Here is a 14,390-nt window from a genome sequence, read left to right as displayed (position 1 = left end):
AATTACTCTTTTGGGAAAGTAACAAGTAACTATATGGTGCAAGAGCGGTTAAAGTCAATAATTTAATTTGAATATTTAAATACCGTATTTTTCGGAGTATAAGTCGCACCGGAGTATAAGTCGCACCTGCCGAAAATACATAATAAAGAAGGAAAAAAACATATATAAGTCGCACTGGAGCCCGGCCAAACTATGAAAAAAACTGCGACTTATAGTCCGAAAAATACGGTAAAGGAAAAGCTGACAACGCCACTGGGGATACAATGGCCCACAGAACTAGTGCACGTTTTGTGTTAAGGCTTCTTTAAGCTTCGACACCAAACAAGACAGTGAGACTGAATACAAAAATATACACTTTATTTCCTAGTAGTACAATAACTGACACTATAGACCTATAGCCAAGAATAAAATGCATTAAGATAGTGACATGGTGACAATAGTTCAGTTCAGTTCAGTTCAGTTTCAGTTTATTTCGAACATGTATACGATACAATGTAATGCATCACACATTTCCAGTTGTTTCATTACAGCACGTCCGAAAAGGAGTAGGAAGAAGCAGAGCTTATTCAATCCTACCCCTTTTCATACCGTAGCAATTTTATCCAATTTCCTGGTTCTCTGTAACAGAACACTGAACAAATAAATAAATAATATACCATAGTAAGCAACCAAATATTAAATACATAAATAATCTTTGTCTCAATAAAAAAAAAGGAAGAAAATAAAAAGGGTTCAAGATTTTTATCATAATTCTTATTCTGTGTACTTTGTGAACACTTGTAGTTTGAACCGTCTCTTAAACTGAATCATATTGGTGCTTTGTTTGATTTCTTTGGTGAATCCATTCCATAATTTAATTCCACATACTGATATGCTAAAGTGTTGTACGAGCATACAAATGCTTTAAATGAGATTTTCCTCGAAGGTTATATTTCTCATCTTTTGTTGAGAAGAATTGCTGTACATTAGAGATGCGCGGTTTGCGGGCACAACCGCGGAGTCCGCGGATTATCCGCGGATCGGGCGGATGAAATTTTAAAAAATTAGATTTTATCCGCGGGTCGGGTCGGGTCGGGTCGGGTCGGGCGGTGGAAATTAAAAAAAAAAAGATTTTAAATAGATTCAGGCGGGTGGCAGTTAAACCAATTCGGAAATATATATACATAGTTAAATGTTGTTACCCACATACGAAAAACGAGCAGGCACCTGCTGCATATGCCACAACAGAAGAAAAAAAAAAAAGAGATGGACACTTTTACGGAGCGGAGACGGCCCCCGACGCCTCGCCGGGGTCCGGGACCGAGGCCCCTTCCCCCGAGAGGGCCCCACCGGGAGCCGTAGCTGAGGCGATCCGCGAGAAGGGCCCGACGCACGTCCAGGGTCACCACCGCGCCCACCGCACGGACACCCCGCCTCGTCCGCCTTCGCCACGGCCGGCGTCACGCGCAGCAGGTAAGCAGCTTACCTGCCCGCCACCCCCGTGGCCGGGGGCTCGTAACAGGGGTCACTCCGCGCGCTCCGCCCGCGCAGCTTACCTGCCCGCCACCCCTGTTGCCGGGGGCGCGTAACAGGGGTCACTCCGCGCGCAGTGAGCTCACGAAAGGGGTGGGTCTCACCCTGGTTGATATAGACAGCAGCTAGGACGGTGGCTATGGAAGTTGGAACCTGCTAAGGAGTGTGTAACAACCCACCTGCCGAATCAACTAGCCCTGAAAATGGATGGCGCTGGAGCGTCGGGCCCATATACCCGGCCGTCGCCGGCAGCGAGACGCGCTTGGAGGTGCGCTCAGCACGGCTCCCATATGATTGCGCACTGGTGTGCGTCTGGGTCGTGACAGCGTGGCACGCGAATGTCTGTGCTGCATTGGATCAGTCTCCTTTCTTTAACAGGCAAAAGCTTTATAACCTCACTAATGCCTTGCATCGTCTATATTAGATATATAACAACGGGCGGGTGCGGGCGGATGGCGGGCGGATGCGGTTCTGATCAAATGTTAGATCGGGTGGATTGCGGATGGTTGACGACTTTCTGATGCGGTTGCGGATGAAATAATTGCCTATCCGCGCATCTCTACTGTACATTCTTGGGTAGCAGGTTATAGTTTGCTTTATACAAAATTTTAGCTTGTTTGCAAATGCACCAAATCGTTGAATTTCAATAATTGTGATTTAATAAATAAAGGGTTTGTATGTTCTCTATATCCAACATTATGCATTATCATAATTGATCGTTTTTGTAACACAGTTAGTGATTGAAGCGCACATAAGAAAAATAACAAAAAGCACACTGAAAAAGGAGTGAGAAAAAACAAATAACGCACACAAAATGTGTGGACAGTAAACAGTTAACACAACGCGGTGGCGGCAGAGCCACGGGAAAAGGAGAAGTGTGAGTGGCGCCAAAGCAGAGGAGATGAACACGACTGGAAGGGTGAAACATCAGGAATCTACTGGCGCCGAGCAAATGGACTGGAGAGTCAAGAGGAAATGGGAATCCGGTGTGTGGGAAGGTGGCTACGCCCCGTCATCATGACAGTGTTTTCCTTGTCACGTTTTTATAAAATGGCCTCAAGTCTTGGTTTCACTTCTAGCAGTTACTGCGCCATGCTAAAACAAGAAACTTATGGATTTTTTATGTATCACAAGTGGGCTGATGGGGCTCAGGTCAAAGGTTTGACCTGACCAATCACAAACAGTCTTCAAACTCAGTGATTGTCTCTCTATGGAAAAACAAGAACCCTATATGACATAAATGGTAAAAAAATTCCTTGTTGCTTTACCAAAATACGAATGATGAGCAAGTACTCTATTAATTTTGGATATTTCCAGGCAATGTGACTGAGGCGTTGAGGTCAAAGTTTAAATGCGTTGCCCTTCAAAAGTGGTCAAAAATCCTCAAAGTCAACGCAGGTGATGATCATCAGGACTCCTCTTCCTCCTATCCAGGAAATCGCAAAAAGCCGCTGCCTGACCAGGGCTCAGAAAAGACTCTAGAAAGAGGTTCCGCAGCCTCCGTAGCAAAACCTCCAGGTTCTATAACAGCTTCTTCCCTCAGGCCATAAGACTATTGAACGCATCATAATAATCTCCTCAATTCCCCCCCAAAAACGTATTAACTCGCTGGAATATAAAGACAATATAACATACATCCATAAACATGGATGCATGTGCAAAAGTGCAATTTATTTATCTGTACAGTAATCTATTTATTTATATCTGCACCTTATTGCTATTTTATCCTGCACTACAACGAGCTAATGCCACAAAATGTTGTTCTTATCTGTACTGTAAAGTTCACATTTGAATGACAATAAAAGGAAGTCTTAGTCTAAGGTATTGTTCTGTGCCACAGCAGGAACCCTATGGATTTTAATGGATGGTTCGCTTCCCCTTTGGTCCGGATGACACGATGTCGAATATTTCCAAAAACAATTTGAAATGTGGACTCGTCAGACCACAGACCACTTTTCCACTTTGCATGAGTCTATCTTAGATGATCTCGGGCCCAGAGAAGCCGGCGGCGTTTCTGGATGTTGTTGATAAATGGCTTTCGCTTTGCATAGTAGAGCTTTAACTTGCACTTACAGATGTAGCGACCAACTGTATCTAGTGACAGTGGTTTTCTGAAGTGTTCCTGAGCCCATGTGGTGATATCCTTTAGAGATTGATGTCGGTTTTTGATACAGTGCCGTCTGAGGGATCGAAGGTCACGGTCATTCAATGTTGGTTTCCGGCCATGCCGCTTACGTGGAGTGATTTCTCCAGATTTTCTGAACCTTTTGATGATATTATGGACCGTAGATGTTGAAATCCCTAAATTTCTTGCAATTGCACTTTGAGAAACGTTGTTCTTAAACTGTTTGACTATTTGCTCACGCAGTTGTGGACAAAGGGGTGTACCTCGCTCCATCCTTTCTTGTGAAAGACTGAGCATTTTTTGGGAAGCTGTTTTTATACCCAATCATGGCACCCACCTGTTCCCAAATAGCCTGGACACCTGTAGGATGTTCCAAATACAACAAGCTAATGCCACAAAATGTTGTTCTTATCTGTACTGTAAAGTTCAAATTTGAATGACAATAAAAGGAAGTCTTAGTCTAAGGTATTGTTCTGTGCCACAGCAGGAAGCCGATGGATTTGAAATGATCTGAAACAAATCGGCCCAAGTGTCAGAGGTCAAAAATCTGCTCTCTTGTTTGCTTTCCTAAACAATCACCAGTCTTTGAACGCAGCATTGCAATGCGAGAATACAATTGATTTTGGCAGTGTGGCACAAATTAGAGTGGTGCTGTCGTTTTTTGTCCACCGCCCTAATCTCGCAAATCTTCTTCAAATACGTTCTATCAGGAAGTTTTGACAGATAATGGGTTCCATTTTCAATTGTGTGAGCGTGAATGTGTGTGCACGTTTGTGTGCGTGCAAGTGTGTGTCCCGGGGTCAGTCAGTGCTTGACTACACCTCCGCTTTGCTCGTTCTCCTCATTCCCTTTTTCCCTTCCATCCATCTTTCCTTCCTCATGAATATTCATTTTCTGTTTTTTTTTGTCTCTCTGTCTTTGTTTCACTTCTTTCCAGAACTTTGTCTGTACTCCGTCTTCATTCTTCTTCTTCTTCATGTGGACACTGACCCTATGGTCACAGAGAGTTCATACGCCTACTGACAAACTGTTGTCCATAGAAAACTCATGGAAATGGAATTGACCTGTTCCAGTGTTAGTATGTCGCCGTCGACCATACATTCATTGCCTCAACTAGATGAGGCAATGCCTTAAAGGCCTACTGAAACCCACTACTACCGACCACGCAGTCTGATAGTTTATACATCAATCATGAAATCTTAACATTGCAACACATGCCAATACGGCCGGGTTAGCTTACTAAAGTGCAATTTTAAATTTCGCGCAAAATATCCTGCTGAAAACGTCTCGGTATGATGGCATTTTGGGACAGCATGGTGGCCAGCTATTAAGTCGTCTGTTTTCATCGCAAAATTCCACAGTATTCTGGACATCTGTGTTGGTGAATCTTTTGCAATTTGTTCAATGAACAATGGAGACAGCAAAGAAGAAAGCTGTAGGTGGGAAGCGGTGTATTGCGGCAGCTGTTGTGCCGGATAACGCACCCCCGCCGTAGAATGCACCCCCTGACTGTTGTGCCAGATAACACAGCCGGTGTTTCATTGTTTACATTCCCGAAAGATGACAGTCAAGCTTTACCATTGGCTTGTGGAGAACTGGGACAACAGAGACTCTTACCAGGAGGACTTTGAGTTGGATACGCAGACGCGGTACCGTGAGTACGCATGCAGCTGCGGCTTCCAAACATTTGATCGCTTGCCTGTATGTGCGCGCCGCTATGTGCATGTCACGTACGTAACTTTGGGGACTTTGGGGAAATATATGTGCTGTATGAACTTTGGGGAGGTGAACGGTACTTTGGGCTGTGGGATTGAGTGTGTTGTGCAGGTGTTTGAGTTGTATTGGCGGGTTATATGGACGGGAGGGGGGAGGTGTTTGTTATGCGGGATTAATTTGTGGCATATTAAATATAAGCCTGGTTGTGTTGTGGCTAATAGAGTATATATATGTCTTGTGTTTATTTACTGTTTTAGTCATTCCCAGCTGAATATCAGGTCCCACCCGCCTCTCACAGCATCTTCCCTATCTGAATCGCTCCCACTGCCCTCTAGTCCTTCACTCTCACTTTCCTCATCCACGTATCTTATCACGGTTAACTTATAAAGTGCAATTTTAAATTTCCCGGGAAACTTCCGGTTGAAAACGTCTATGTATGATGACGTTTGCGCGTGACGTCAATAGTTGAAACAGACATTTTGGAATAGGTCGGTTGCCAGCTTAAATCGTCTTTTTTCATCGCTAAATTCCACAGTATTCTGGACATCTGTGTTGGTGAATCTTTTGCAATTTGTTTATTGAACAATGGAGACTGCAAAGAACAAACCTGTAGGTGCGATCGGTGTATTAGCGTCTGGCTACAGCAACACAACCAAGAGGACTTTGACTTGGATAGCAGACGCACTATCCGACGCTAGCCGCCGACCGCATCGATGATCGGGTGAAGTCCTTCGTCGCTCCGTCGATCGCTGGAACGCAGGTGAGCTTCGGTGTTGATGAGCAGATGAGAGCTGGCGTCGGTGGAGCGCTAATGTTTTTAGCATAGCTCTGTCGAGGTCCGTAGCTAAGTTAGCTTCAAAGTTAGCAACAGCATTGTTAAGCTTTGCCAGGCTAGAAAGCATTAACCGTGTAGTTACAGGTCCATGGTTTAATAGTATTGTTGATTTTATGTCTATCCTTCCAGGCAGGGGTTTATTTCTTTTGTTTCTATCTGCAGTTAAGCCCGATGCTATCACGTTAGCTCCGTAGCTAAAGTGCTTCACCGATGTATTGTCGTGGAGATAAAAGTCATTGTGAATGTCCATTTCGCGTTCTCGACTCTCATTTTCAAGAGGATATAGTATCCGAGGTGGTTTAAAATACAAATCCGTGATCCACAATAGAAAAAGGAGAGAGTGTGGAATCCAATGAGCCCTTGTACCTAAGTTACGGTCAGAGCGAAAAAAGATACGTCCTGCACTGCACTCTAGTCCTTCACCCTCACGTTTTTCATCCACGAATCTTTCATCCTCGCTCAAATTAATGGGGCAATTATCGCTTTCTCGGTCTGAATCGCTCTCGCTGCTGGTGTAAACAATGGGAAAATGTGAGGAGACTTTCAACTTGTGATGTCACGCTACTTCCGGTACAGGCAAGACTTTTTTTATCAGCGACCAAAAGTTGCGAACTTTATCGTCGATGTTCTCTACTAAATCCTTTCAGCAAAAATATGGCAATATCGCGAAATGATCAAGTATGACACATAGAATGGATCTGCTATCCCCGTTTGAATAAAAAAAATTCATTTCAGCAGGCCTTTAAGGAATTGCGTGTGAATGCTCCAATGCTGAAGTTGAACTGAAATCCTGGAATTATTTTAGAATTTTTGAATTCCCAAACAGGCTGAATATTTTGAAGTTGGAACAGTTTGAATAAGACGAAAAATGTGGGAGTTGTGGAACTTTGAAGAATGTCACATTGATTTCAATGAGAATTTCCCAAAAATGTGGGAATTTCGGGAAAAGACGGAATTCTTTTGAAAATGGTAAAAAAAACAAACTTGAATGGTGTAAATGAGTTGAAATGGTTGGTGTTGGAATTTTTCAAATCGGTCGAGAAATGTTGGAGTAGTAGCATGTTGAATTAAGAAATGGTATTACGGAATTCCTTGAATTTCGGGAAAATCGGGAATTTTTCCAGTTCCAAAAAAATAACTTTGTTTTTTGTCCTAATTGGGAGGACTGTTTTGACGGTGGAACGGTTGAAATACGTTGAAAAATGTGGAAGGAGTAGTCGCCAGAAAAAAAGGGTGGAAATAGGGCTTTGGAAAACCAGGAATTCTGAAAAATCCTGACATTTTTTAGAACTTGGAAAAAGGGTAGTTTAAATTTCCAGGAAATGTGGAATGGTTTGAATCAGTTGAAAAATGTGGAAGTTTGAAAAATAGCCAAATCATTTTGAATGGGAAAAATGTCCCGGAAAACCTGGAATACTGAGAAATTTGTGAATTTTTGGAATTTGTCAAGAGAAAGCCCGCAATTCCTGAATAGGCTGAACAGTTTGAAGTGGGAACGGTTTGAATCGGGTGAAAAATGTGGAATGTAGAGCGCGCCAAAATCTGGAGAAGAAGAAGACGTTGAAGAAGTTGAATAAATAGATGCATTTTGGATTGATTGATAGATTGATTGAAACTTTTATTAGTAGATTGCACACATTCCGTACAATTGACCACTAAATGGTAACACCCGAATAAGTTTTTCAACTTGTTTAAGTCGGGATCCATGTTAATCAATTCTGGTAAAACCATATGAGTGAATGATTTGGAGCATTCACACAATGAAATAAAAGAACAATACACAACTACTACTCACACAATTGATGCCAAGGCAGCCTTATTTTCAGTCTAACTGTAACACAAGTGTAAAAATATTGATAGCTTTGTTGCTCAGACAACAATGTTGGTATTTAGGTTTAGATTAAGATGTGTTGTTTGTAATGGTAAAAGACGTTAATGTGTCTTGTATTCTTGCAAGCATTTGAGATAGCTAGCGATTATGCAGGGGCTCACCTGGGCTGAGGGCCCAAGGGTCCCCGATTTTGACGGTGGAATGCAATGCCTGGTGTTCATTGCTGTCAATCACAGACAGCTTGGTGTAGCGTTAGTGTACTCTCTCTCGGCTGCGTTGTTTTTTTCCTATTGCTCCAAGCAAGGTCGCCGGTGTGAGAGACCAGCGTGCTGACTACTGAGCTAAAAGCACAAGCAGTCTCCCAGACCGCCAGCACTATTCTTGAAGTTGACTGGCTCCTATTACACTCGCAGAGACGTGCATGCGTCCATCTCGAAGGAGATATATTCACGAATGAGTAATATTTTTGCATTGTTGCTGTTCTGTTGAGTAAAATCATGATTTTTTTTCTAAAACTGTGTTTTTGGAGCAAAGGGGGGCGGGGGTATTGAGGTTTGGTGAGGGGGGGGGTTGTTGAGGTTTAGGGGGGAGGGCCCAAAACCTTCTCAGCCTGGGTGCCACCCCTTAGGCTAAAGTTAAAGTTAAAGTACCACTGATAGTCACACACACACTAGGTGTGGTGAAATTACTCTCTGCATTCGACCCATCCCCTTGTTCCACCCCCTGGGAGGTGAGGGGAGCAGTGAGCAGCAGCAATGGCCACGCTCTGGAATCATTTTGGTGATTTAACCCCCAATTCCAACCCTTGATGCTGAGTGCCAAGCAGGGAGGTAATGGGTCCCATTTTTATAGTCATTGGTATGACTCGGCCGGGGTTTGAACTCATGACCTACCGATTTTTTGGCGGACACTAGAGATGTCCGATAGCCGATATTATTGGCCGATAAATGCTTGAAAATGTAATATCGGAAATTATCGGTATCGCTTTCAAAAAGTAAAATGTATGACTTTTTAAAACGCCGCTGTACGGAGTGGTACACGGACGTAGGGAGGAGTACAGAGCGCCAATAAACCTTAAAGGCACTGCCTTTGCGTGCCGGCCCAATCACATAATATCTACGGCTTTTCACACACACAAGTGAATGCCATACAGGTCACACTGAGGGTGGCCATATAAACAACTTAAACACTGTTACAAATATGCGCCACACTGTGAACCCACACCAAAACAAGAATGACAAACACATTTCGGGAGAACATCCGCACCGTAACACAACATAAACACAACAGAACAAATACCCAGAACCCCTTGCAGCACTAACTCTTCCGGGACGCTACAATATACACCCCCCCCCCAACCCCGCACACCTCAACCTCCTCATGCTCTCCCAGGAAGAGCATGTCCCAAATTCCAAGCTGCTGTTTTGAGGCATGTTAAAAAAAAAAAATGCACTTTGTGACTTCAATAATAAATATGGCAGTGCCATGTTGGCATTTTTTTCCATAACTTGAGTTGATTTATTTTGGAAAACCTTGTTACATTGTTTAATGCATCCAGCGGGGCATCACAACAAAATTAGACATAATAATGTTTAATTCCATGACTGTATATATCGGTATCGGTTGATGTCGGAATCGGTAATTAAGAGTTGGACAATACCGGAATATCAATCAATCAATCAATCAATGTTTATTTATATAGCCCTAAATCACAAGTGTCTCAAAGGGCTGCACAAGCCACAACGACATCCTCGGTACAGCCCACATAAGGGCAAGGAAAAACTCACCCCAGTGGAACGTCGATGTGAATGACTATGAGAAACCTTGGAGAGGACCGCATATGTGGGTAACTCCCCCATCTAGGGAGACCGAATGCAATGGATGTCGAGTGGGTCTAACATAATATTGTGAGAGTCCAGTCCATAGTGGATCCAGCATAACAGTAAGAGTCCAGTCCACAGTGGGGTCAGCAGGAAACCATCCCGAGCGGAGACGGGTCAGCAGCGCAGAGATGTTCCCAACCGATATACAGGCGAGCGGTCCACTTATCAGATATCGGCAAAAAAGCCATTATCGGACATCCCTATTTATCATTAATTCCGGTCATTATATTTCTACCATTGTAAAAATCAATTTAGAAATAGAAACCAGTTTGTGCAGGAACATTATTGTACACCCTTGAGAGGTAAACACAGCCGACTCCTTTAATTATTTGTTTTACCTTTTCGCCTTAAGTCATTGTCGCCATATTCCATTCTATTTTTATGTTCCTACAACACAAGAATTCAACTTCACTGTTCTATGGTTGCCGTGACGTTTTCGTCTTTGCATCCTGTGACATGGAAAGTCTGGAAGAATTCTGAATTGACAAGACGTTGACGGGCGTATCAGCGGCAAATACAAACAACATAAAGCCACAAAATAAGTAATTTGTGTATCTTTTTTTAAATTTTATTTTTATATATATTTTCTACACAAAAAACATTCAAATGAGTTGAAGACTGCACTACTAAATGGCAACCATATGGATACTCAGATGAAATAAATGAAGGTGACAAAGTTGACCAGCAGATGGCAGCAAACCTTTAGTGAGTGTTCCTTCGTGTGTTGTAAAACTTTCCGTTTTTATTCCAAACTTTTAGTTTTTTTTCCACAAATTGTCATCACAGCTGCCTTCCATTCTTGTGGGGCAGAAAAAAAAGGTTTTCATGTTAATTCAAAGAACATTATGTAAATTATGAACACATTGCGTGTCATTTTGTGACTTTGGCTTTGAACATAGTTGTTGTTTAAACAGTTACATGGTGACTCATTCTTTTTTTTTTTTATGTCACGTACACCTTGCCCGGTAGTTGTAGCATTTTAACTTAACTAAGCCTATGAATAACGTACATGTCTTGCATGCAAGTGCACACACTCACATACACGCACGCACACAACCACACGCACGCACGCACACACACACACACACACACGCACACACACACACACACACACACACACACACACACACACACACATTGTGTTCCAGAAGACCACCAGCAGGATCCGGCTGGCGCATTTGGACAAAAGCTTTTGTGAATGCAAACAGCAGTTATGTAACTTTTGGAAACCACAACAGTGCTCTGTGGAGTAGAGTGCACACACACACACACACACACACACACACACACACACACACACACACACACACACACACACACACACACACACACACACACACACACAATTTTCAAGTACTTAAAACCCTGAGGCTTTTATCTTAACACCACCAATGTAATCTAATCTCAACAAAAAAGTTAGTGATAATTGTAAAAATAAAAAATTACACAGCTTCTTATCTACTGCGTATTAGCCTGGTGTTGCCTTCAATGACAGTCTGAAATTACAAACATCCATTTAAAAGGTGATTGTTCCATATATGCTGAAATGTTTAGCTATTTTCTTTATCCTTTATTGACACGTTATTATGCAAAGCAATATATAAAATACAAATGTAAAGAAAATTAAATATTTTCTCATAAATCATAATTTCCAATTACTTCATTTGTTTTTTGCATTGTTTATCCCTTCACTTGTGAATTTGAGGGCTTTTTTTCCAGTTTAAGTAAATAAGTGTCATGATCTGGCAGTTCTGTTGCCACCTGTCTGCCTTTTTGTTGCACTGCCTGGTTTCTTGGTCGCGGGCGGAGCCACCTGTGCACACACCTGATACTCATTTCCTCCTCACTACTTAACCTCTCCAGTCCATTCACTTGGCACCAGTTGATTCCCGATGTTTCACCCTTCCAGTCGTGTTTATCTCTTCTGCTTTGGCTCCATTCACGCTCCTTGTTTTGCTGTGGCTCTGCTCCGGCGCTACCGTGCTCTCCAGTCCATTCAGTCGGCGCCAGTAGATTCCAGATGTTTCACCCTTCCAGTCGTGTTTATCTCTTCTGCTTTGGCTCTACTCGCGCTCCTCGTTTTCCTGTGGCTCTGCTCTGGCGCTGCCGTGTAGTGTTAAACGCTTCCCCTTCACACACTTTTTTTTGTGCCTTCTATTGTTTCACGCTTTTTGTGTGCATCCTTGGTTGTTTTTCTCTCACTCCTTTTTGAGATGCTTTTTTGTTATTAGTCTTATAATTTTTGCGCTGTTTTGGCCAATCATGACAATAAGCTCATTATGAAACGTAAGTTGTGTTTTAAGGTATTTGTGCACAGCATGGAATTTGGCAATGTTGACAATACTGGTGAGGGAAACAAATCATGTTCAGAACTGTTAATAAAAATTTTACTTACAATATCCTCAAGTGGTTGGGTTAATTAATATTCATGTAAATCCAACCGTACAGCTTAAATGCACTTTGAATGTTTAGGTAGGGCTGTATTTCAGTGCCTCAGACTGGAAGTCTCCGCAGAGAGTGGTGAGGACGGCAAAAAAGATCATCAGGGCTCCTCTTCCTCCTCTCAAGGAGATCGCAAAAAGCCGCTGCCTGACCAGGGCTCAGAAAATCTGCACAGACTCTAGAAAGAGGTTCTGCAGCCTCCGTAGCAGAACCTCCAGGTTCTGTAACAGCTTCTTCCCTCAGGCCATAAGACTCTTGAACGCATCATAATAATCCCCTCAATTCCCCCCAAAAACGGGTTAACTCGCTAAAATATAAAGACTTTGATTGATTGATTGATTGACACTTTTATTAGTAGATTGCACAGTACAGTACATATTCCGTACAATTGACCACTAAAGGTTTGGTTGATATCAGCACTTCAGTCATCAACAATAATATAATCTGAGAAATGGACATTGAAACAGCGTAGGTCTGACTTCGTGGGATATGTACAGCGAGCAGTGAACATAGTGAGCTCAGAAAGCATAACAACAAGTATATACATTTGATTATTTACATTTGATTAATTACAATCCGGGGAGGAGGGATGTGGTGGGGGGAGGGTGTTAGTCTAGGGTTGTAGTTGTCTGGAGGTGTTCTTTTAGTGTGGTTTTGAAGGAGGGTAGAGATGCACTTTCTTTTACACCTGTTGGGAGTGCATTCCATATTGATGTGGCATTGAAGGAGAATGAGTTAAGACCTTTGTTAGATCGGAATCTGGGTTTAATAATATACAACAATATAATCTATCTATTTATATCTGCACCTTATGGCTCTTTTATCCTGCACTACAATGAGCTAATGTTGTACTTATCTTATCTGTACTGTAAAGTTCAAATTTGAATGACAATAAAAGGGAGTCTAAGTCTAAGGCAGTGGTTCTTAACCTTGTTGGAGGTACCAAACCCCACCAGTTTCATATGTGCATTCACCGAACCCGAACCATAATCATAAAATGATGTTGTTATATTAAAGAAATATTAATAAAGGTATATTTTACAAACGGAAAGTTACAGGAATGTACACATGATCCCATGTTTACATCTCATTGTGCAACATGTGAATGTTTTAGTGGGAACTAAATGCGATTTCTAAAAGGGGTACACAATGGAACGGCGTGGCGCAGTGGGAGAGTGGCCGTGTGCAACCCGAGGGTCACTGGTTCAATCCCCACCTAGTACCAACCTCGTCATGTCCGTTGTGTCCTGAGCAAGACACTTCACCCTTGCTCCTGATGGGTGCTGGTTAGCGCCTTGCATGGCAGCTCCCTCCATCAGTGTGTGAATGTGTGTGTGAATGGGTAAATGTGGAAGTAGTGTCAAAGCGCTTTGAGTACCTTGAAGGTAGAAAAGCGCTATACAAGTACAACCCATTTATCATTTATCATTTACACATTATTTCCAAAGCAGGACCCCCCACCCAGACATATAATACTAGTACACAGCTCATGAAAAACAATATGTTATAGTCATTGTAAGTGGGTCAAAACACTTATATTAGAAAATAATCTCATGGAAATGACTGCTGTCGTTTGATTACAATAATAAAACATTGAACTTGTTATTTAGTCAGGTTTGGGACAGGTGTGCTGCAGGTGTGACCACAGTGCATGTGCACGTCTGACGTCGCTCACATGTGCTCCACCGAATGCTCAAGGAGTTTTTGCGTTTGCTCGGACATATGGAAAATTAGAGGGAACATTGTTTGGGTGTATCCATAATACGCCAACGGGGAGAAGTTTTTGTTTACACGATGAGTCGGATGTGTCTTGACCTACGCGGCGGAGGCTCTGCCGAACCCCTGAGGCCGACTCACCGAACCCCTAGGGTTCGATCGAACCCAGGTCAAGAACCACTGGTCTAAGGCTAAGTCTATTTATTCTACTATGTGCTGCCTTTAGGTACACTCAAAAATCACACCTTAAGCTCTGATTTCTGACTTATTGGGGAATTTTTACTAGTGAATTCCCCAATACAACTGTGTGACCTACTGGTTGTTCAAAAT

This window comes from Nerophis lumbriciformis, linkage group LG19 (genome assembly GCF_033978685.3).
Source record: "Nerophis lumbriciformis linkage group LG19, RoL_Nlum_v2.1, whole genome shotgun sequence".
Lineage (NCBI taxonomy): Eukaryota > Metazoa > Chordata > Actinopteri > Syngnathiformes > Syngnathidae > Nerophis > Nerophis lumbriciformis.
This window is presented reverse-complemented; position numbering follows the sequence as displayed.